At 43.5% G+C, this 21707-nt stretch overlaps 1 protein-coding gene across 10 annotated transcripts in view; it reads left to right on the top strand.

Annotated features, from left to right (window-relative positions):
* Positions 1 to 497: 497 nt before the first annotated feature.
* The window catches only part of atp2b1a (ATPase plasma membrane Ca2+ transporting 1a), a 112033-nt gene continuing 90823 nt past the window's right edge, over positions 498 to 21707 (top strand). For 3 of the 10 annotated variants that reach the window (XM_086009466.1, XM_086009476.1, XM_086009475.1), the window contains exon 1: positions 1811 to 2108. The gene's annotated coding sequence lies outside the window, so the exon portion shown is untranslated. Of the gene's footprint in view, positions 549 to 1563; positions 1749 to 1809; positions 2109 to 2657; positions 2739 to 3063; positions 3190 to 3843; positions 3867 to 21707 lie in introns of those variants that run through there. The other 7 variants (XM_086009470.1, XM_086009467.1, XM_086009474.1 and 4 more) reach the window with 7 other exon arrangements.

Below are 21707 nucleotides of genomic sequence, written 5' to 3'. Positions count from 1 at the left end.
CTTGACTTCAGTGCGCAGCTGGACTGCCGAATAGAATAATGGATTTTCAGTTCATAGAAGACCATATCACTCATGATTAACATAACATTGAATGACAGGAAACATTTAGTTTTGTGTCCTTTTTAAAATTTTAACTTATAAAGCTGTGATGCGGTATTAACTTTCATTATAACATTTGTTACCACATATGAATTTATATTTAAGCAAGATCAAATGACATAAAGGAGTACTAAAATTCACTGAAAATATACATTATAAAATAAAAACGAAACCTTGTTTTCCATTGTAAATGATCTATTTGTTGTGCATTGTAAGAGATATTAAACTCAAAGAATAACAATAACGCTTCCTGCTTTTAATTGGAAACGAGAAATAAGCTAATTTTAATTCTTGACAGCAGGGCAAACCTCTGTCAGTATCACGATGACACTCGAGGTATTGCACTCCCAACATATCCACCCACTGACATAAACATTAACAGGGCTATCGACTGGAAATTGGACTGTTCCAAATCAGCCATCCGTGAGAGTAAGATGTGACTGGAGAAAGTAAGTAGCTCTCTGCAATATTAAATAAATATTAAAGTAAGATGTGACTGGAGGAAGTAAGTAGCTCTCTGCAATATTAAATAAATATTAAAGTAAGATGCGACTGGAGAAAGTAAGTAGCTCTCTGCAATATTAAATAAATATTAAAGTAAGATGTGAATGGAGAAAGTAAGTAGCGCTCTACAAATATTAAAATTATTATTTTTTTAAATATTAAACACGATTACATTTTAAGAACCAGCTTGGTGGATTTCGGACCGACGGGGATTGCGGCTGCTCAATCCTGTGCAATGCAGAATAATGACACTACATTTTAAGCAAGGGGGCTTTATTCGATATCGCCTATGCATTTGAGCAGGTTAATAAACAGAGAGAGTGTGTGAACACAGCCAAACGCCGCTTGCAAAAAGCAAGCCGAGCCCGGGGCTGCAAGCACGCTCGCGGGGCGGGATGGGGGCGGGGCTTGCTGTCAATCACTCTGCGCAGAGGGCGGGGCGGGGCGTGGGCCGGGCTGGTCCGGCTGTCAATCACTCTGTGCCGAGGGGCGCTGGCGGGTGTGGGCGGGCGGGGGAGGGGCTGACTGTCAATCATTCTGTGCAGCGGGGCTTGGCCTTGGGCTTGGGCGGGGCTTGAGCGGCGGTCAATCAATCTGTGCACGGGGGGGGGCGGAGGCGGGGCTTGTCCGGCTGCCAATCACTCCGCGCAGCGCGTGCGCACGCGCGTGAAAAAAAAGAAGGTGGTGGGCGGGGCCAGCAGTGACGCCGTCGATACGTCATGGAAACAATTACGTCAGACCGTCCCCCTTGCCCCACCCCTCGGCCGGGAGCCAGTCTACCAGAGGCTCCGCCCACCCCTTTTTTTCCCCACCGCCGGAGGCGTGTTTTTTTTGACGTGACGCTCGGGGGGGAGGAGCCATGGGCGGGACCGTCCTTCCAATGGCAGGGCGGGCCTGCCAGTCACGTGATGCGGTGTGTTGGGGGGAGGGGAGAGCAAAAGGCCGACAGCGAGAGAGAGAAAGCAGCCAGTCGAGTAGTGGCGCGTTGGCCGGGTTCCCTCATCCACCTGTTTCCAATAGGCCCGTCCATACACACACCCACCCACATTTTAATTACTTTCTTATTTATTAATCTATAAGGGAAGCAACACTTTTTAAAAAAATCTCTTCTCTCGTGTGGTGGGGGTGCGCCTGACTCCTCGGGGGTGAGAAAACTTTTTTTTTTACCATCGAGCTGAGGGGGGGGGAATATTTTTCTGAAGCGGCTTGGTGGTGGAGGGAGGGGTTTGCTGGGGAATGTGTCGCTGAAGGGCGGCTGCTCTTTGCCTTGGGTGGCTGGCTGGGTTGCTGCTGGTGGAGGGGGCTGGAGGCCCCAGGGCTAGAATCCCCCCCACACAACCCCAACCCCAACCCCCGGCTGCTGGTCCGCCTGGGAGACGGTGGCACTCTTGGACCTTGGGCGGCAAGAGTGAGTGAGGGGTTAAAATAAAAGTTCTTGACAGTGGAGATTTCTGCCAGCCAGCAGCTTCTTCCTGCCGCTTTGTTTACAGAAGAATTTTCTTCAGGTAAGCCACAGATGGCTATTTCTCTCTCTCTCTCTCTCTCTCTTTATTTAATCTTACCCTGGATATTTTTTTTTGGGTTGCCTCCCTGAGTTCTCACTGTGTGCATGCACCCTGCTGCCACTTCTGCATGGAGCCAATGTGTGTACATGAAGCCTGAGCTTTGCAGATCAGAGCTAATCGGTCGTGCTGTGTATTGAGTTAATGCTTGCAGGCATCCAGCCTGAGCTTTGTGTGCATGCTTATGTAGATTGTATCTGTTGTTCCTATTAACATTCAGGTGCAATGCAAGTTATTCCGATTAATTTTCAGCTGCCATGCAAGTTATTCCTATTTTCAAGTGAATTGCTAGTTGACCTTGAATGAAATTGGTTCAACTTTAGCCACCCCAACTCGCTCACCGGCTGCTGTCTGTGTGTGTCTCTGTGTCCCTGTCTTGTCAGGGATATAGTTCCACATTCGGCCGCTGTGTTGAAAGCGGAACAACAGCGAGGGAATGGACGGGGTTCTCCCCCCCCCCCCGGGCTCGCGTGTCTTTTAATAAACCAGTTTTTTGACTTGCATCTGGTGGATCACTTGTGGCAGCAGCTTGCGCGAAAATGAAGCATTTATCATGAGCTTTCAAAGACTAGTGTAAGCAGTCTGCGAGCTGATTGCAAAATCAGTCGAATTATGTAACCGAAGTGTATTTTAGGAAGGGCTCGGCGTGTGCTTGGAAAACCGTAAAATAGCTGCGGCTTTCAACTTTTTTGTCGTATGTCTTATTTGAAACAGTGTCTGTGCTATATTATTATGAATTCTCCCCATCACTGGGGGGTTACCCCTATCGGCCTGGCTTTAAAAAAAAACCCCAACAAATGGCAACACCCATATGATACCTGCGCTGGTTTCACATTCTCCTAATCATCCATCTTGTACCAGCGTCTGTAATTATATCCGTATTTATAAGACGTAAGTTCCTTCATGAATCATCCTCGAGCAGGGCTGATGGCCCGCTGCTAGTTCAGTCCAAACGACTAAATGTTGCGTTGTGTTGTAGCGGTGGTATTGAGTTCTATTGATCAGTAATCGATCTCGTCGTGCGGTAAGTAATTTACCGATATAATTTTCAGTATTGTTGCCCTGTTCTTTGGATGTAATCATGATTAGAAACGACGGCATGGAGTTCAGTATCTTAAGGTCCATTAGGGTTTTTTTTTATTAGTAAAGTGATATAACGACCCATTGCATTCCGAAAGTGCAACCGCCCCTCTCCCCGGGTTCAACACGGACTTGAAAGGCACATGGGCTCGAATAAGATTATTTTTAATGCCCAAAGGTTCTAGTTTTCAAGTACGGTTGTCTGTAGAGTTGCTCTCTGGTACGGAACATTGGTGTCGCTGAGCATATTGGCGTTTCCCGTTAAATTATATACTTGTAGCTTGCTGAGGAAGATGTGCCATCTAGAGTGCTGCTCGCATTTTGTCATTTTCCGAATAACTTGTAACAAATTGTAGCTTCCTGTAAGGGGGGGTGTGCAGTTAAATTGGGAGATCAGCCTTAGATTAATCACGAGTTGTCTGATGTGGGGAACTTTTAAGGGTGGGGGAATTGAATTTGGTAACTCAGGCGTGCAACAGCTTCCGACTAAATAGCCGGGCATTCACCAAGTAGGTGCAAACGCTTCATGTGCAGTTTTTATTTATTTAAAAAGTTGAAGAAAACAAAGTATACGGATTTTTGTTTCTGCCTATGCCTGTATCGTGACGTCCATACTAGAGGGTGAGCTAATTATGGAAAACTTGTGAAAGCAGTCAAGTGCCGACATGCCAAGCATGTACTATAAAATCTCGAGAAACTTGATTTTCACCAACTGGCCACATGGTCTGCTTTTGTGTTTTTTAAAAAAAAATCAAATTGATGAGATCAAAGCATCAGATAGGTTGGCTCCCAAAGGCAGCAACTTTTCGGGATCAACCGGATTTTGCTAGTTCAACTTCTCTTCCACACCTCTTAAATAGTGACGTCGCCGCCACTATCCTGCCCGATTGAGTGTTGCGCCATCAGTCCCTGACCGCATACAAGGGCCACCTGGTTCCAAATGAAATGTGGATATGTCCACTTGTGAATGCGAGCCACGTTGCCTTAGTAGAATACCAAATGAAATGTGGATATGTCCACTTGTGAATGCGAGCCACGTTGCCTTAGTAGAATACCGAAGGTGCGTTTTTAAGTTTAAAATAAAGTATTTGGTATCCAGAAGCATAGCCGTGATGCCTAATATAGCTTGACGTTCCACTTTCGCTGTCCAATGGTGGGTAAGCATAATTGTAACTTGTTGACTGGCCTGTCACTGATTTGTGCTCAAAATCGCTTAAATTAACCGGTAGCCTAAACAGACGTCCTATTTTGGGATTAACTATCATTCAGTAAAATGGATGAGTAGATTTTGATGTGGCCTATAATGGTGCCAGCTGTGTCTTAAGTTAACATTCTCTGGGAAATATTGGTAGAGATATGTAGGCATGAGCGATATCACAGCAGTGTGTAGGGTAAACCAATTTTAAAGACCTGAAGCATATTTGCAGGGGTAAAAATACAAGCTAAACTGATAGCTGCATAGGCTTTTTTGTTAAATGTTAATTATGACTTTAATTTTTCAGTCCTGCTAAAAATATGGTATTAAAACTACCTGTTTTCAACAAGTGATATGTTCAGCTATAATTTCCATCTGTTTAAACTTGCACTGATTAAATCGGATTTTTTAAAACTGCTTCATGCATGGCCTGTTATTCTAACCTATGTTCTACAGGTTCTCATTTTATGAATTGTGCTCAAGTCCACATTTTGATGCTATTTGTTTTGGGATTTTTAAAAAAATATTCATTCATGGGATGTGGGCATCGCTGGCAAGGCCAGCATTTGTTGCACTCGAGAAGGATAAGTTTATGGCAAATAGAACTTGCACTGAAAGTGGATGCATTTATCATTTTGTGTCCACATAATAAGAACCATTTCAGGTTTTTTAAATCTTCAGTGCAAAGCGAGTTCAAGCATACCATGCATCCTGATAGCTGGTCTGAAATATGCTTGGATCAAGACTTCCATGACTGGTTGGACTAAAAGATTTCTGAAGCAGTAGTTCAGTCTAACTCATCGTATTGTATGCAACTAGTTAAGTTGTAAAGCATGCTGCTGTCTCCAGATAAAATTTGATGTGTGCTAAAAATGCAAAGGGGTTTGCGGAACATATGACTTGCTAAGCATCCTGTATTTGCAGTAAATTATATATTTCAGTCAAATTGTTGATTTTTGATAGCTTGATAAACTAGTATTTAAGCTAGCAAAGTGTGAATTTGTCACTGCCGGTGGCAAAATTGGACAGTAAAAGTGTCTGTTCCACCCTCAATCCTTGTACAGAAATTGTTTTTTAGATGGATTTCTTGAGTTGCATTTTGACTCCCACAAATGTGAATGGCACATGCTTATTGAAACTTATCATATTTTAATTTTGGCATACCAAAGATGTCCCCATGCCTGTGCATATTTTCAAATCTCTAAACTAGTATTTAATTTCTAGATGTTTTTTTCAGTCTTCAATTGTAAATTGTTAAATGATGTCATGGCATGCCAGTGCAAGAGAATCCCAGGTGTAGAGACAGGAAATCCAGTTATGGGGAATGTGTTTTATTGGTCTTTTTGAAATAAGAACTGCAGTGACAGTGTAGTCAGTGAACACACTGTGGAAGCAGTACCATTGTTACAGGGGGAGGATTCTTTTGTAGGCTTAACTTTTAAGGGGCAGGAGCATATTTGCTAATTTCAGTACAAAGTACTAAACAGACTATGTTGACTTGCCTTTAAAACGTTAAACAGCTAATAAAGCTGCAGTACATCCAAATAAGTTCATAAGTCGACTGAGTACTTGCGCATGAGTGGTGCTCCAAATTTGATCTGTTTATATACAATACTTGAGTCGAAATGGAGGCCTTCTGAAGTGAAATTTGAAGTGTCACTGACTTCTCTCCAGCCCTGGCACTCAACTCTTGGCAGAAACTGCTACTTGAATGGATGTGAAGTGTAAATCTAAATTTATATATTTATAAATCAAATTATAATCAAAAGTACTTGGATCAATCAACAAGAATGTTAACTCTGTGTATTTATCTTAAACGATTGCAGTTTTAAAATTTGAAGCCGGTGGCTAAACCTTGGTGTTCCAGAAAATGAACTGGCAGAAGAAATGAACTCGGGGTAGTTTTCCTCGACTGTAGGATGGGGGCTCATTTCTAGGGATGGCAAAGCAGCATTTTGCATGTTGCATTCATCAAAGTGAGGAAATGGAATAGTCTTTGCTTTCCACATTGGCAACATCAAGCATTCCCAGATACCGAATGGGTCCGATAGATGATTCCATCCCAACACTATGCAATGGGTGACGCTCTTGTGAAGTTGGGAGTTTAAATGCAAATTTTATGACTCTTAAGCCAACCTTGTGGATTAAGTGAAACTGTGAATTAGTAAATTGCAAAGTTTTGTGCAGTAACTTTACCAGGAACTGGATAAATTCAGCTTTGTTTGAAACTCTTGCAGCTAACTAGTTTACTTGGAATTTTTGGGAATTCATTGGCTTTGGTGTGGGCTAGTAGTGTTGAGTTTTATTTAGCATTTTAACAGCTATGGTGAAAACTTCACGAACTAATATGTTGCTTTCTCATTCTTTTCTCCCCCCCCCCAACTTGTCACCTCGTGCTGTGGTCAAAATAGTCACTAGCTGTAACTCGTGCTTTGAAGGCATGAATATATAATTGTATATTGCATAGTTTTCACTGTTAAAGTGAATTCACTTTTTTACTGATCAAACAGCACAATGGTCTTGCATTTAATTCCTGTCTGTAGTTCATCTACATTCTTCCCTGTTAAAGTGGATTACAGTCAGTATTTGTTTTACTAATGCTGGTTGTGAAAACTACAAACACATTGGAATCTATATTAATGAGTACAGTTTGGAAAGGATATACGTTAAGTTCAACCAGAGCAGAGGGCTGTAGATGAATGTTAAACTTAGATGAACTGCACACTTTTTTTCATATCCCTTGAACTTATTTAAATATTAACGCTTCATTGCAAGTGGGGAGAAAGGCTGGTCCATTCAGCCAGTCATTGCGCTCTCCTTTATCTCAGTCAGGCTCAGTGATATTGAAGCAATTGAATAACTGCCTACAGGCTGGAACGGCTGCACTGGAGCAGGAGTGATCTCTGACATGTAAACCTTTTTTTTGACCAAGTGAGTCAAATGTGGACAGTGCTGCTTGAAGCATTGGAGCTGCTTGAAGATTTGCAAGCAGAGTGACCACATTTAGGTTTTTCATGTGCGTCTTTGTGCTCAGTCTGTCAATGCTTCAATCAGCCTTTTTGTAGCAGGAGTTGCTACGGACTGATTAGTCCCGTTTCTTCAGTTATACTGGGTGCTCGATAGTGACAATATTAAAACAAAAAACTTTTAATAAATCACACTGCTGCCAAAGGCAGGCCAACTCTGACAGCAGCACTGTAGTACGAGTGTGGTGATGCAGACTCTGGGGAGCAGTTTTTCCTTGTGTTGATGGTGATGAGCAGATGCTGTCAGCAGTACTTGATGTCGCAGGCTGCCTTTTTTCTTTCAGACAGTGGGTGGGTTTTCCATTGTGTGCTTGACTGGGCTGTTTGGTGAGCAGAAAATTTGGCACAAATGTGATTTATTTTCCTCGTCTTTCTCTCTCTCCCCCCCCCCCCCCCCCCCCCCAGTTGCAACTGGTGCACTGAATTCTGGCATGAAATATAAATTTATTTCAGAGCCCTGGACGTGACAACGCATAATGGATCTCCTGCAGTTAGCAGTTCGAAATATAAACTGGCCATAACATTTATCCAGAGAGCAATGGATAGAGAGCTACAGAGGAATGTCATTCCCTTTGGCCACCCTTTAGTTGTAAAGTGTTGGACCATCTTCGTCCTACTTTCTGGAGCTCCTTCCTGAAATTTCTGTGCCGCCTCCCTCTCCTTACTTGCCCCATTTAAAAACTATTTAACCAAGCTTTCAGTCACCCTTCAAACTCCGCTTCCATCTACTTGTGAAATGTCTACGGATGTTTCTTGGTGTTAACGGTGCAATGTAAATGCAAGTCATCTGTTAAAATGGGAGAGGCAGCAGTGCTGATGACAGAGTGAAATGTTGTATTAGCATGTGAAGCGATTGAAAAAGAAAGACTTGCATTATATAGCGCCTTTCACGACCACTGGACGTCCCAAATCGCTTTACAGCCAATGGAGTATATTTAAAGTGTGGTCAATGTTGGAAATGCGGCAGCCAATTTGCGCACAGCAAGCTCACACAAACAGCAATGTGATTATGACCAGATAAGCTATTTTAGTGATATTGATTGAGGGATAAATATTGGCTGGAACATCGGGGATAACTCCCCTGCTCCTCCTCGAAATAGTGTACATCCACCTGAGAGTGCAGACGGGGCCTCGGTTTAACGGCTTATCTGAAAGATGGTACCTCTGACGGTGCAGCACTCCCTCAGTACTGGAGTGTTGGCCTAGATTTTTGTTCTGGAGAGGGACTTGAACCCACAACCTTCTGACTCCGGCAAGGGTGCTACCCACTGAGCCACAGCTGACACAGATCAAACCTAGCTTTGTGGTAATTGACACTTTGAAGGCAAGCAGTCAGTATCAGGAGTTTGGTACTCCAGCCCTAAGTGACGGGATGCACTCGATATTAAGTGGGAGAGCCTCTGAAGGCCCAACAGCACAGAATTTCTGCTGCATGCCATTAAAGCTGCAGTCCACTTTCCATGTATAGTTAAAAGTGCAGAGCTGGATTTTTTTATTGCCTTTATAACCATGGGTTTCCAGCCTCTAATTAGTTTGGACTGGCTACAAAAGCGATTTGTGAATGCAAGGGGCGTCCCCCACGTGTAGGTGGTGAGTCTCCATTTAAGTGCTGCTGTCTTGGGACATCTAATTCAAATGTAAGCTTGCCATCAGTCAGTTGGGCTATTTGAACATCTTCAGTGCTGATGTGTAAAAGAGCAGAAGTTTTCAAGGTTTGACTTTAACTAATTTAAAATATGGTTGAAAGCCAATTTAAATCCGCATACTTAGAAACTTTTTTTGCCGCTATCAGATAAATATTCTAGTTTCACTGAAGGTGAATTGCCTAAGTGTGGCGAGCTGGTTGTTTCAAGCTCTTTCCTCAAACTCTGGCGCCTGTTTAGTTGGATGCTGCTTGGTTGCAGTTTTTGGCTCTTCCCTCGCTGAAAATGAAAGTTGTTGCTTGAAGGAAAACCGGTCTCTCATTACTGTTTAAGTTGTGCGGAGGATTAAAATTGTTTAAAATAAGTTGCATCTGAAAATACCAAACATGCTGATACTGACGTTCATAGTCACTGGCGTTGGTGCGTGAAAGGGGTCATTGGAAGAAGCTTCTATATATTTCAAATGCTACATATTTTGTATTTACACTTTCTTGCCAACTTTTTTTTTACATATAGAAAGCACTTTACTTGAGAAATTCTTGAAGGTTTTTTCACCCCATTTCCTTCCTTTCCTGAATGTAATGACTCATGCTATGATACAGTTCTGCAGCAGTTTTCTACCTTGCCCAAGGAGTCATTCTTTCAGTGTGTTGTGGGCTCTTCAATCGAGACCCATCTGTCAAGTTACCTGATGGCCACACCCATCTTCCCATCACCAGTGGGAGGAGTCACTGGATATTAATAAGGAGCAGGAGCTCTGCCTGGGGTAGTATTTCTTCTCTCCAACCCTCCCCTAAAACCCAGGAATAGAAGAATGCTCCACACAGTCCGACGAGGGAGTCGTACCTGGAGCCTTCGTCGTCTGGCTTTGTGCCACATGTGATGCAGTTTAAGTACTTAAGCTATAATAGGAGTCTGGAACTTGCTTTTCAGCCAGACTTTTGTTGCATTTGTAATGAAGGTAAGTTTTAAGATCTATTTTTACCTTGCTTCTAATCTAATATCTTTGTAGTGTTTTCCCAAGCAGCAGCTCACTAACTGGGATCCCAGCTGGTCTTCAGAGACCTGTTTTAGGCGGCTTCTGATGGCTCTGCTGTAGTTGCTTTGTCGAGTTGCATTGAACTTAGATAGTCTGTGCTGAAGGAAGATATGACTGAAAGACGGCCGCACCATATAAAAGGAACATTAGTGGCGGAGGGAAACTAAATGCAGTTTCTGTCAAGTTGATTGTGTGCAGGGATCACAGTTGCAGAACTCATTTAGGATTTGAACATATTTCTGACTTTAATATTGGCAAAAACAGCTGCAATGTTGGCTTTGTGGGTCTGCTAGAAGTATCATGTTTAAGAATCTCTGAATGTATTTGCACCTTTTTAATTTTGTTGGCTTTGTCAAAGCATGGGGGGAAAATGACTGCTTAATATTCTGGAGTAGAATTTATGAATTTTCAGAACTTAGAACTGTGAATTATAAAACTTGATTTCTGATTTAGAGATGTTACAGAAGTCTCTGAGCTTGGTTCCTTTTTGGTTGATCTATAAAGGTCAAAGTCATTTATAAAAAGAAAAAAAAAAAATCTACTTCCCCAAAGCTTGGGGAAAATGCTAACCCTAACCTTGGCTAGTTCTGACGAAGGGTCATTGACCTGAAACGTTAACTCTGTTTCTCTCCACAGATGCTGCCTGACCTGCTGAGTATTTCCAGCATTTTCTCTTTAATTAACCCTAACCCTTTGGTTGATCTAATAAAGGACGGTTTAAAAAAAAAAAAAAAAAAAAAAAAAAAAAAATTCTACTTCCCCAATAATTAACATTGACTTGTGTGAAGGTTTTGAATTTACTGAGTGCGCAGACCTGATGCAGATTATAATTATTGCAATATAGCTTCCATCTTGGAATTCTAACTAGTGTGAATTTGTTTTTTGTGATTTTTAAAATGGCCAATCAAAAACTGTTTGCAGATCAGCACAGTGTGGTTGGGTTTGGCACATTGGTAGCCAATTTATTTTTTGCTCAAAAGGACTATTTTTTAATACTTGAACAAAAAATAAATTGTAAACGGATGAAATGACCTGTTGCTCAACCACTGCTGCCTATAGAGATGAGTCATAAACCCGAAGCTGGCGTGTTTGCTTCATCCTCTGTTCATTAATAATTGAAGTGGATCAGTCCATATCATATTATCTGAGCTATCCACTGCTGCTATTAGTGGGCTTGACAACAGATGGGAAATTATTACACCCAAATCCTGGTGTAAACAAAACCAATTTTGATTAGTTTGAGTACGATGGCCGTATTCAGCCAAATTGCTTTTCTGGTGTGCAATGTGAGTCTTCGAACTTGAAGTTAAATTGTAATTACCCCGATTTTTAAATGTGTAGCCTATTCCTGTATAGAATTCTGCGGCACGAAATGTGTGTCCTGATAGTTTAGCGCTTCAGGTATGTGTCGCGTTTCCTGCTTTCTCCCTTCATGTTTATTATATGAAATGCACGTCCTGCTTTTTACCAGGCCAAATGCATTAGAATCCTAACAACTGATGCTTGTTAGTTTTATGATCAAGCATAGATTGACACTGGATTCTTAACCACTTGACGGGGAGGTAGAAAATAAAATCACTAGTGCAATGATGAGTGCACCCAAGGTGGCTAAAGTTGAGGCAGAGTAGAAGAGCTTTACTCCGGCTAGTACAGAAATGACGTGGTAGTGCTGACTCCGGCTGACCAATGTAAATGTTTAATTTCCTTGTACTGCCACATTTTGCCTTGAGCACAACATATGAAAGTTTTATTAGTACTGAAATGTTTTCCTATGGAGTTAGGTAATTTTTTCAGCCTACTACCATGTGCTGTGAAATATTGAACGTTTGATTCTTTTCCACATTTTAAAAACTGAATTGTAACATTGTTCCTAATATGGTTTGATTTTGTTTTTAAGCCCAACTGGTCAACCAATGAAATTTGCTGGAATCTTTGATTTATATACCTTGATTTGAGATGCTGTCTGGTCTTGCTCTCAGTAGACTAGAGATACTGTCTGGTCTTGCCTTGAGCAGACCATCAATGTGGAAAGAAACTTGTTCATTATTGATTTTATTATGCAAGACTTAAGCAAATATACAAATCTTTATAGCATTAATTTCCCCTGTTTTTTGTACATTTGATCACTTTTTTGCTTTTAACCCTTCACCCCTCCGCCCACAACACACCAAATCTGGATTAACTTTTTTTTCAACTGAAACTCTATGAATATCTGTGGTCGTCACCGGCTGTTCAAGTTGGTACCTGCACAACGTCAGGAAACTTGTGCCTTGGACATTAACTGTCAATGTTTTGTGCTGCTTCCCACATTTTTTGGGTGGGGGAGGAGTGAATTATTAACTCTTTACAGGTCAGTTGCTAATCTTCAAGTATTTGCATGTTCTCTCTCGCAGAAAGCTAGCAACATAACCTGGGGGGACTGGATGTTCAGAATTTAATGGTAATGTTACTTTTGTGGCAGGAAAGCTCTTTCGGGTGGTTCCATTTTACAGCACAATTAGCAGTTTAGGTTTTTTTTTGATTGTGTATCAACTTGTGGGTGGTTTTCCCATTCTGCTTTGTCCTTTTTTGGATTAAAAAAAATTGCCCTCCCGATGGACGTGGGGGAGGCAGGAAATCTTGCGTTTTCTAAAAGGTCCAACATACGCCTTGCTGCCCGAGTTGGTGCATTCCAGTCCCTGCAGTGAAGATTTATTATGGCCGAAGCTCCGCAGTGGATTGTCAGTGAAACTATTTTGAGTCTGTAGAACTTTTCAGGAAATCTTAAAACAAAGTTGAAGTTGGTGATCCTTCAAGAAGCTATAAAGACTGAACCTTGTTAGTTCTTATTTATTCCTTTGTTAATAGACCATCTTGATCAGGGTAACCAGATGGGGTTCATTGTCGATTTTATTGCAAAGGCGGTTCTACAAACAGTAACTATTGGAGTTCCAATTGCATAAATACACTTTCCAAGAATACCTCAGTTTAGTTATGGGCAGCACGGTGGCATAGTGGTTAGCACTGTTGCCTCACAGCGCCAGGGACCCGGGTTCAAATCCGGCCTCGGGTGACTGTGTGCAAACTCCAGACATTCTCCCCGTGTTTACGTGGGTTTCCTCCGGGTGCTCCGGTTTCCTCCCACAGTCCAAAGATGTGCGGGTTAGGTTGATTGACCATGATAAAAATTGACCCTTAGTGTTAGGGGGGATTAAATACGTGGGGTTACGGGGATAGGGCTTGGGTGCGATGGCTGTCGGTGTAGGGACCGGGTGCTAGGGTTTGGATGATCAGCCATGATCTCGTTGAAATGGCGGAGCAGGCTTGAAGGGCCGAATGGCCTACTCCTGCTCCTATCTTCTATGTTTCCAGATCCCCATCCAACAATTGACTAGAGCAAGTAGATGGTAGTTTAAATGTCCAAAGCTGAACTATAGCCATCATCTGGAAATTGAGTAGAGTTCAACTCTTGCATAACCTGTGGCAGGAAGCATCTCTTGTAGTTAAAGGTATTCGCTGATAAACATAAGAGACCACAGTAAAATGGTGGCTTCGAAATCAGTGGGTTTCAAAGTAATGAATGTTCCTGCTAGTACTGAAAGATTTGAAGGGATTAGTGCTGTTTTTTTTTTGTCTACTGTTGAACTGAAATATCCCAATGTGGCCTCATGATTAAAGCAGGGTTGAACCTCTGTCCTACAACTTTTTGGTATTTAAAAAGCTAGCACCAAAAAATAAATGAACTGATTTACCCCTTCAATGCCTAAGTGGGACAGGACATGAAACCAGAAGGTCAGCATATTGTGAGTAGCTGGGGTTGTTTGTATTCAGAAGAAGGAACCTACCAGAATTCAAACTGGAGAACCCAGCACTTCTCATCTCCTCCTCTGTCAGAGGGCAATGGCTGCAAAGTACTTCGGCCACCCATCAAAGAGCAGTCAAATCAAATACATTTGGAGGGAGGAGGAATTAAGGTGGCAGCTCTGTTGAAAAAGTGATGGTGCCACCTCCTTCACCCTTTAACTAGGGTAGTTAAACTTAAATTATGGCAGCTGTATACATTCTTTCTCTTGCCGTGGGATCTTTTAATGTCGACATGAGCAGGCAGGTGGGGCCTCAATTTAATAACTCGGGTGGGGCCTCAATTTAATAGCCCATCCAAAAGGCATCACCTCTGCTAATACAGCACTCTCGGTATTGCACTGGATTGTCAGCTTGGGTTTGTTAAAAGCTACAAGCAGATGTGCACACCCATCCTCATGAACTATGGTGAGCTTCTGACCTGGTGCAGTTTGCATGTTTTGGGGGGGGGGGGGGGGGGGGGTGGATGGTCCACAGAGCCTTGGGAAGGAGTGGAATGATTCATGAAATAGCTATGGATGTTGGTATTTACATGTCCTTGCATACCCTCCTTCTCACCCAAACCCCACCCAAGTCAGCCTCCACAAATCAAATCAATTCAATCCCACTGTACTGGACAAGGAACCTTCTTGGGAAATTGTAGCACTAGGGTTTCGGCTGTGGCTCGGTGGTAGCACTCTTGTCTGAAGGTTGTTGGTTCAAGCTCCATTAGAGACTTGAATACATAATCTAGGTTGACACTTTAATGCAGTGCAAAGGAAGTACTGTACTGTTGGCAATGCCATATTTCATGAGCCGTTAAATCGAGAGCCCGTCTGCTCCCGAAGTGGATGTACAAGATCCCACAACACTGTTTGGAGCAGAGGAGTTCTCCCAGTGTCCTAGTCAACATTTCAATCTGAACCAAATCATTAAAACAAATTAGCCACTTCTCTCATTGCTGTTTGTGGGAGCTTGCTGTGTGCAAATTGTCTGCCACATTTCCCTACATTGCAACAGTGACTACACTTAAAGTACTTCATTGGCTTTGAAGGGCTTTGGAATGCCCTGAAGTTGTGAAAGGCACTAAATGCAAGGCCTATTTGTGATGCTACTTCCCTTTCAATTCTCTGTACAAAACTGTACTTCACCTTGTCCAGGCTTGACTACAAGTACAGGAAAATCAGGGTTAGGTTGTTGAACCAATTCAGACGGTATTGGCTCTCAACAACATCCATTTATATAAAATGCCCTTTTTAAATGTAGAAAAATGGTCCAAAGCACTTGAGGCGTAATCAAAATCGGGTTGCTGAGAGATTAGGAGGGATGTGGCTTTTAAGGAGGATCATAGAGGACGAGGAATATGGAAGGGTGGAGGGGTTTAGGGGGGATTTCCAGAGCATGGAGTATAGCCAGCTGAAGGTACAGATGCCAATAGTCAATTTAGTCTTGCTCTCAATCAGAACTAGGAACTGGCCTTCCTGTCAAATTGTAGCTTCTAACTCATTGCTTGCGCTGCTTGCTTTGTTTGCCTGTTTTGTTGGCATGCCGCAGGTATCCATGATGTCTTGCCACCTATCCATTCATGGGCTGATGATGTAATGTCATTACCAAATCAGTGGGCAGCTCCACAAAATATCACTTTAGATTGGGGTTGTTACAGATGAACATCAACTGTAGCTAATACTTTGTCCAGTGTTTTTTTTTTCCCCCTCTGTGTCCCAAGTATGTTCATCAGTTGAAATGTTCACACTGACCGTTTCCAGCAGGGTGCTGTGACTTTTGGTCATCCCCCTACAACATCCCTGATGATCTCTGATTTGAAGTTGGTGACCAAGCCAGAGTGGGGTCTTGCTGGGAGCCCAAAGTGCAACATAGAATTTCCTCTCTGGGCCCTCCTGTTGATAAGTCAGACACTTAGGCAGAGTGATGGCATAGTTTGAGATGACCTGTGATGACCAAGGACATATGCTCACTGAATATTCTGTTCAAAGATGCCCATGTCCAAGGATGCAACATTTTGTAGTCCCCCCTCAAACGTGCAGTGTAGGGGTCTTCCAGGTGTTGCTCTATTTGAAACATTGGCACCACTCTGATTTCTCTGGTAATGCCTCGCTAGAGAACTCTTAACCACAGGATAGTAAACAGTTGGGGCAAGTGGGTGCTGTTCAGTTTGGAGAAGGCTTGTGTGTACTCCAGGGGTTAAGTACTGGGTCCACTTTTCCTCAGTATGTGTAAATGATTTGGACTTGGGTGCAGGGAACACCGTCCCAAATTCAGCTTTTTAAAACTCAGCAGTTTTGTTGGTGAATAGGGAAAGAGCATTCCCTCTGGTTGGGCGTCAGTGATGGCATTAATTTAACACGGAGAAGAGCAGCAAAGCAAAATTACTTTGCACAGTTTGTTGGATCATGGCAAGCTTTGCCCTAGGGAGTGGTTGAGAGTGCAACTATTGTATCTTTTGAGGGAAAATTGGACAAATATTTGCAGTGGTGGAAGATGCATGGCAATGGAGTGAGCTGGGCAGTGAGTTTTGGATTGCTGTAGCAAAGAGCTGGCACAGACATGAGGCGAATGACTTTCTACTGTGTGCTTCTAGTGTCAGCCATGGCTCAGTTGTAGCACCCTCGCCTGAGTCAGAAGGTTGTGGGTTCAGGTCGCACTCAGACTTGAGCACAGAAATCTAGGCTGACACTCGCCGTGCAGTACTGAGGGAGTGCTGCACTGTCGGAAGTGCTGTCTTTCAGATGAGACGTTAAACCGAGGCCCCGTCTGCGCTCTCGGGTGGATATAAAAGAGGCACTATTTTGAAGAGCAGGGGGGTTATCCCCGGTGTCCTGGGCTAATATTTATCCCTCAATCAACATCACTAAAACCGATTATCTGGTCATTCACATTGCTGTTTGTGGGAGCTTGCTGTGTGCAAATTGGCTGCCGCGTTTCCTACATTACAACAGTGATTACACTTCATTGGCTGAAAAGCGCTTTGTGCCAGGAGTTCCAACTTGAAGGAACGTCATTCCTCTACGTTGCAGCCTGAGGCTGGCATAAGCAGTAGGCTGCTCTTTTTTTCATTTTGATCATTATCTCCGCTTGCTTGCATCCATGTAGTGCAAATTGCAGTCTGCTTAGGCCAGTCCTATGAGCAGTTGTTCCATCAGTGCCTCACTTGGTCATTCGCGTCCATGCAATTGGGTTTTGATAACTGTTTCCTTGTTTTCTCTCTCGTGCTGATCCTAACGGCCGGTGCAGTGAGCCTCCAGTTGTTTGGATTTAGTTCTTGTGATGTACTTTTTAAAATTGAGTTGTCTACTTTCTTCCATTGGACCTGGAATATTGAAGGTTGCCATCTGGGCAAATAACTTAGCAATTTATCACACTTTGACATTTGTGCTTAACTGTATTCAGTTACGCAAGTAGTCTTCGTGTTCCTTTCGCAGGTTGGCGGTGGAAAATGTAACTGATATGGTATAAGGATTGCAGCATTGAGCCTGCCCCAGAACAGCAAATGGCATTTTCCACATCTCAACACTTGTGCTCATTGGTGTGAAATATCAGGACCATTAAAAACACCAATTGTAAGGGAAGATAATTGAAGGTAGACACTCTTGCATTTTATAGCATTGACTTGATTTTGTTCATTATCTCTGCTTGCTTGCATCCATGTGGTGCAAATTGTATCCTGCTTAAGCCAGTCTATGAGCAGTTGTTCCATCAGTGCTTCACTTGGCCATTCGCATCCTATGTGTACACGGTTCCTGCATCAAGCATGGGTGGCACCTCTTATCAAGGGGATGTGCTCTGTTCATTGAGAATGGGGTTAAATTTCAGATTGGCTGCCATTGAGTGCTGCATGGTTGCAGACTACTGACTTTTAGGATTACCAATAGCCAGTATTTTAAGTCCCGATTTGTCTAAAATGTTGATGGCACCCTCTGTGGTGCCGGCAACATGTTCATCTGATGTTTTTAATTTGATTCCCTTCTCTAGGTTCTCTGGCAACTTACAAATCAACCACTTAATGACCCACTTTGTCTGCATGTGAGCAGACTGGGTTTATTGAACCAGTTGGTTTTTACAACACTCCAGCAGCCTTCATAGTCATTGTTACTGGTACTAAGATACCAATTATCAGATTGATTGATTTCAGTTTCACTGCTTGGCATGGTTGAATTTGAGCTCCCTGGTTGCTAGTCTGCAACCATAGCCACTATACTACCATACCCTGCATGTTGGTCAGATGTGGTGTTCAGAAGATGGTCTATTCCATGCTTTAAGCCACTAATGCCATAATGTCCTGAAACAGAAGGGGGTAAGCTATTCTCCTGCTCACCCTTCAGTCGCAGATGTGTGTGGGGTTCAGTTTTGGATGTGGAATTTCATCTTTCAAGAAGGAATGGTGATATTTTTGTAAATCCACATGGGCTTTATAGTTGATGCTGTATCTTCTGACAGGATAAAGGGCAGTTGTGATTTATGCTTATGATTGGAGGTTTGTTAATAGTGCAACTGGAAACTAGACTACCTTCTGGATGTCGTTTTACTAAAAGTCTTTAACAGAAAGGTGACCCTTAAGTGAATGTTTGAGTTTATTTGCATCTTTTGTTTGTTTTGCAAACGTGATCCCAAACTTTCATTTATCCCCTGGTGCGATACAGTCCAATAGATCAGATTTGAGAGTGCTTCTCTGCAGAGCTGGTTTTCCGATAATTGTTGGAGATTTATATGCACTAGTAGATCTCCTCCTGTGCAGTGTTGGCCATGGTCCTGCTGCAACCTCCGTGTATGATGGTTTGGTCATAACTTTAATAATTTACTGGAACACTGTTACCTGAATCAAGATAAAAATGTAACACCTTGGTGTTTGTTGAATAACTTAAATGCAAGTAAATTTGTGATTGTGATTTTATGAAGTTATTTGCATTATAAAACATTCTGCTCTACCTCCAATGTGATTTACAGTATTTACTTAAGATGCAAGTGCTCCTGCATTAAAACCTGCCTCCTTTTTCCTGTTTACGTATTTCCCACAAGGTTGGTTTATCATTCTTGCTAAAGCTATTGGTGTGGTATTGCCCAGCAAGGTTTTATTTCCCCCTCTCTCTGTCCCCCACCTCGTGTCTTCGGTGATTGATGTGTGCATGGGTGATCACTTGCCACGACCCTGGCCTGTCTGGGTGAGTCTGCATGCAGTGTCTGAGATTGGGATCAAAGCATCTCAAACATGCCTTTCTGGCCCAGCTGTCAAATCAGTTCAACCAAAAAAATTGTCCAAAACAATTAGCTCTTTTTTATAGCTTGAACTTTATTAAATGTTAGCATGAAATCCTTACTTTTGATTTGATGTCCTCCTGTCTTGGTTCTTTGTAAACTTCCAGTTTGGTTGTCATTTGATGTTGGTTCTGCATTTTGGGTGTGGGTAATTCCGCAGCAGCAGATGAAAACTCCAGCTTCTGTGATGCACCAGTCACGCACACAATTTGTCTGAGTTTGACAAGCCCTGAGCAGAAACTAGCAGCTAAAGAGTGCTAAAAAAACATTGAACAAAGTGCCAGCAAAGGGCGGAACGAAGCGGAGATGGTCGGGGAAGTAGAGTTGCTCCATCTACAAAGTGGTGAAACGGGTCCACCCTAACTCTGGCATCTCCTCCACAGTTATGAATCCCTTTTTTTGTGAATGATTTTTGAGCACCTCGTGGGTGAGGCGGCCTGGCCCATTACAACAAATGCATCAGCTTCCAGGAGATTCAGACCGCTGTGCACCTGCTGCTGCCCAGGGAGCTGGCCAAACAAGACGTGTCGGAAGGGACAAAGACCGTGACAAAGTACACCAGTTCCAAGTAAAACCACACCATGTATGGAAAGGAAAACACATGGCTGCCCCGAGACCGGAGAAGCAGCGGACCTGCGCGGGAGCAGCCCGAGGCGGCTGAGTATAAGAGGGAGCAGTCAGAGGCATACCAATCCAGGTTCCAGGAGAGAGGTAAAAAGTAATCCAAGTGTGACGTCAGCAGGAAGCAGGTAAGTGATTGGTTGGTGAGTATTTCTCTCTTTTCAATACAAGCTTGAATTCTGTGGTGTTAAATTTCTAGGGTCTCTGTGGTGTAGTGGGGACAGTTGGTAAATAAAGCGCCCTAGAGTGTACCTGTAACTGGGGTATTGAATACATTTTTTAATTATTAAAGGAGTAAGTCATGGCAGGAGAGTTCAGACCCGTGTTCTGCTCCTCTTGCTCCATGTGGGAAGTCGGGGATGCTGCCAGTGTCCCTGACGACCATGTGTGCGGGAAATGCATCCAGCTGCAGCTACTTGTAGACCGCATTGCGGCGCTCGAGCTGCGGGTGGCTGAATTTTGGAGCATGCGCGATGCTGAGAGGGTCGTGGATAGCACGTTTAGCGAGTTGTTCACGCCTCGGTAGGGCTGCACAGGGGGTGACCATCAGGCGGAGCAACAGAGGCAGGCAGGAAGTGCAGGGAACCCCTGCGGACATCCCCCTTTCAAACAGGTATACCAAGTTGGATACTGTTGAGGGGGATGACTCACCAGGGGAAGGCAGCAGCAGCCAGCTTCCTGGCACCAGGGACGCTTCTGCTGCTCAAAGGGAGGAAAAAGAGTGGGAGAGCAATAGTGATAGGGGATTCTATCGTAAGGGGAACAGATAGGCGTTTCTGTGGCCGCAAACGTGACTCCAGGATGGTTTGTTGCCTCCCTGGGGCCAGGGTCATGGATGTCACTGCGGCTACAGGGCATTCTTAAGGGGGAGGGTGAGCAGGCAGAGGTCGTGGTCCACATTGGGACCAACGACATAGGTAGGAAGGGGGATGAGGTCCTGCATCAAGAATTTAGGGAGCTAGGTAACAGATTAAAGAGCAGGACCTCAAAGGTTGTAATCTCTGGATTACTCCCAGTGCCACGTGCTAGTGAGTATAGGAATGGGAGGATAGAGCAGATGAATGCGTGGCTAAAGAGTTGGTGTAGGGGGGAGGGTTTTACTTTCCTGGATCACTGGGCCTGCTTCTGGGAAAGGTGGGACTTGTACAAGTCGGACGGGTTGCACCTGAACCAGAGCGGGACAAATATCCTTGCGGGGAGGTTTGCTAGCACGGTTGGGGGGGGTTTAAACTAACTTGGCAGGGGGATGGGATACAGAGGGGAACTGAAATAGGGGGTGATGTGCTGCCAATTATAGAGGGGAAAAAAACAAGTCAGCTTGGTAGACAGTGCAAACATATAAAGGCAAGGCTGGATGGCATCTATATTTTAATGCAAGGAGTCTTGCAAATAAGGTGGATGAACTGAAGGTGTTGATAAACACATGGGAGTATGATATTGTTGCTATCACGGAGACATGGTTGAGGGAGGGGCAAGACTGGCAGCTCAATATTCCGGGGTACAGAATCTTCAGGCGAGACAGAGGGGGAGGTATAAGAGGAGGGGGTGTCGCAATATTAATTAAGGAGTCAATTACTGCAGTAAGGAGGGATGATATATTAGCAGGTTCCTCTAATGAGGCCATATGGGTGGAGCTTAAACAAAAAGGGGGCAAGCACTTTGCTGGGAGTGTACTATAGGCCTCCAAACAGTCGGGGAGATAGAGGAACAGATATGTAGGCAAATCTCAGAGAAATGTGCAAATAATAGGGTAATAATAATGGGGGATTTCAACTTCCCCAATATTAACTGGGATAGTCAGAGGGTGTAGAATTCTTAAAGTGCACCCAGGAGAGCTTTTTGAGCCAG

Source organism: Somniosus microcephalus, chromosome 16 (genome assembly GCF_052327205.1).
Source record: "Somniosus microcephalus isolate GS21.2 chromosome 16, FLI_Smic_1.0, whole genome shotgun sequence".
In the NCBI taxonomy this organism is placed as follows: Eukaryota; Metazoa; Chordata; class Chondrichthyes; order Squaliformes; family Somniosidae; genus Somniosus; species Somniosus microcephalus.
Note: the sequence above shows the minus strand (reverse complement) of the source record. Positions and strands in the feature narration are given on the sequence as shown.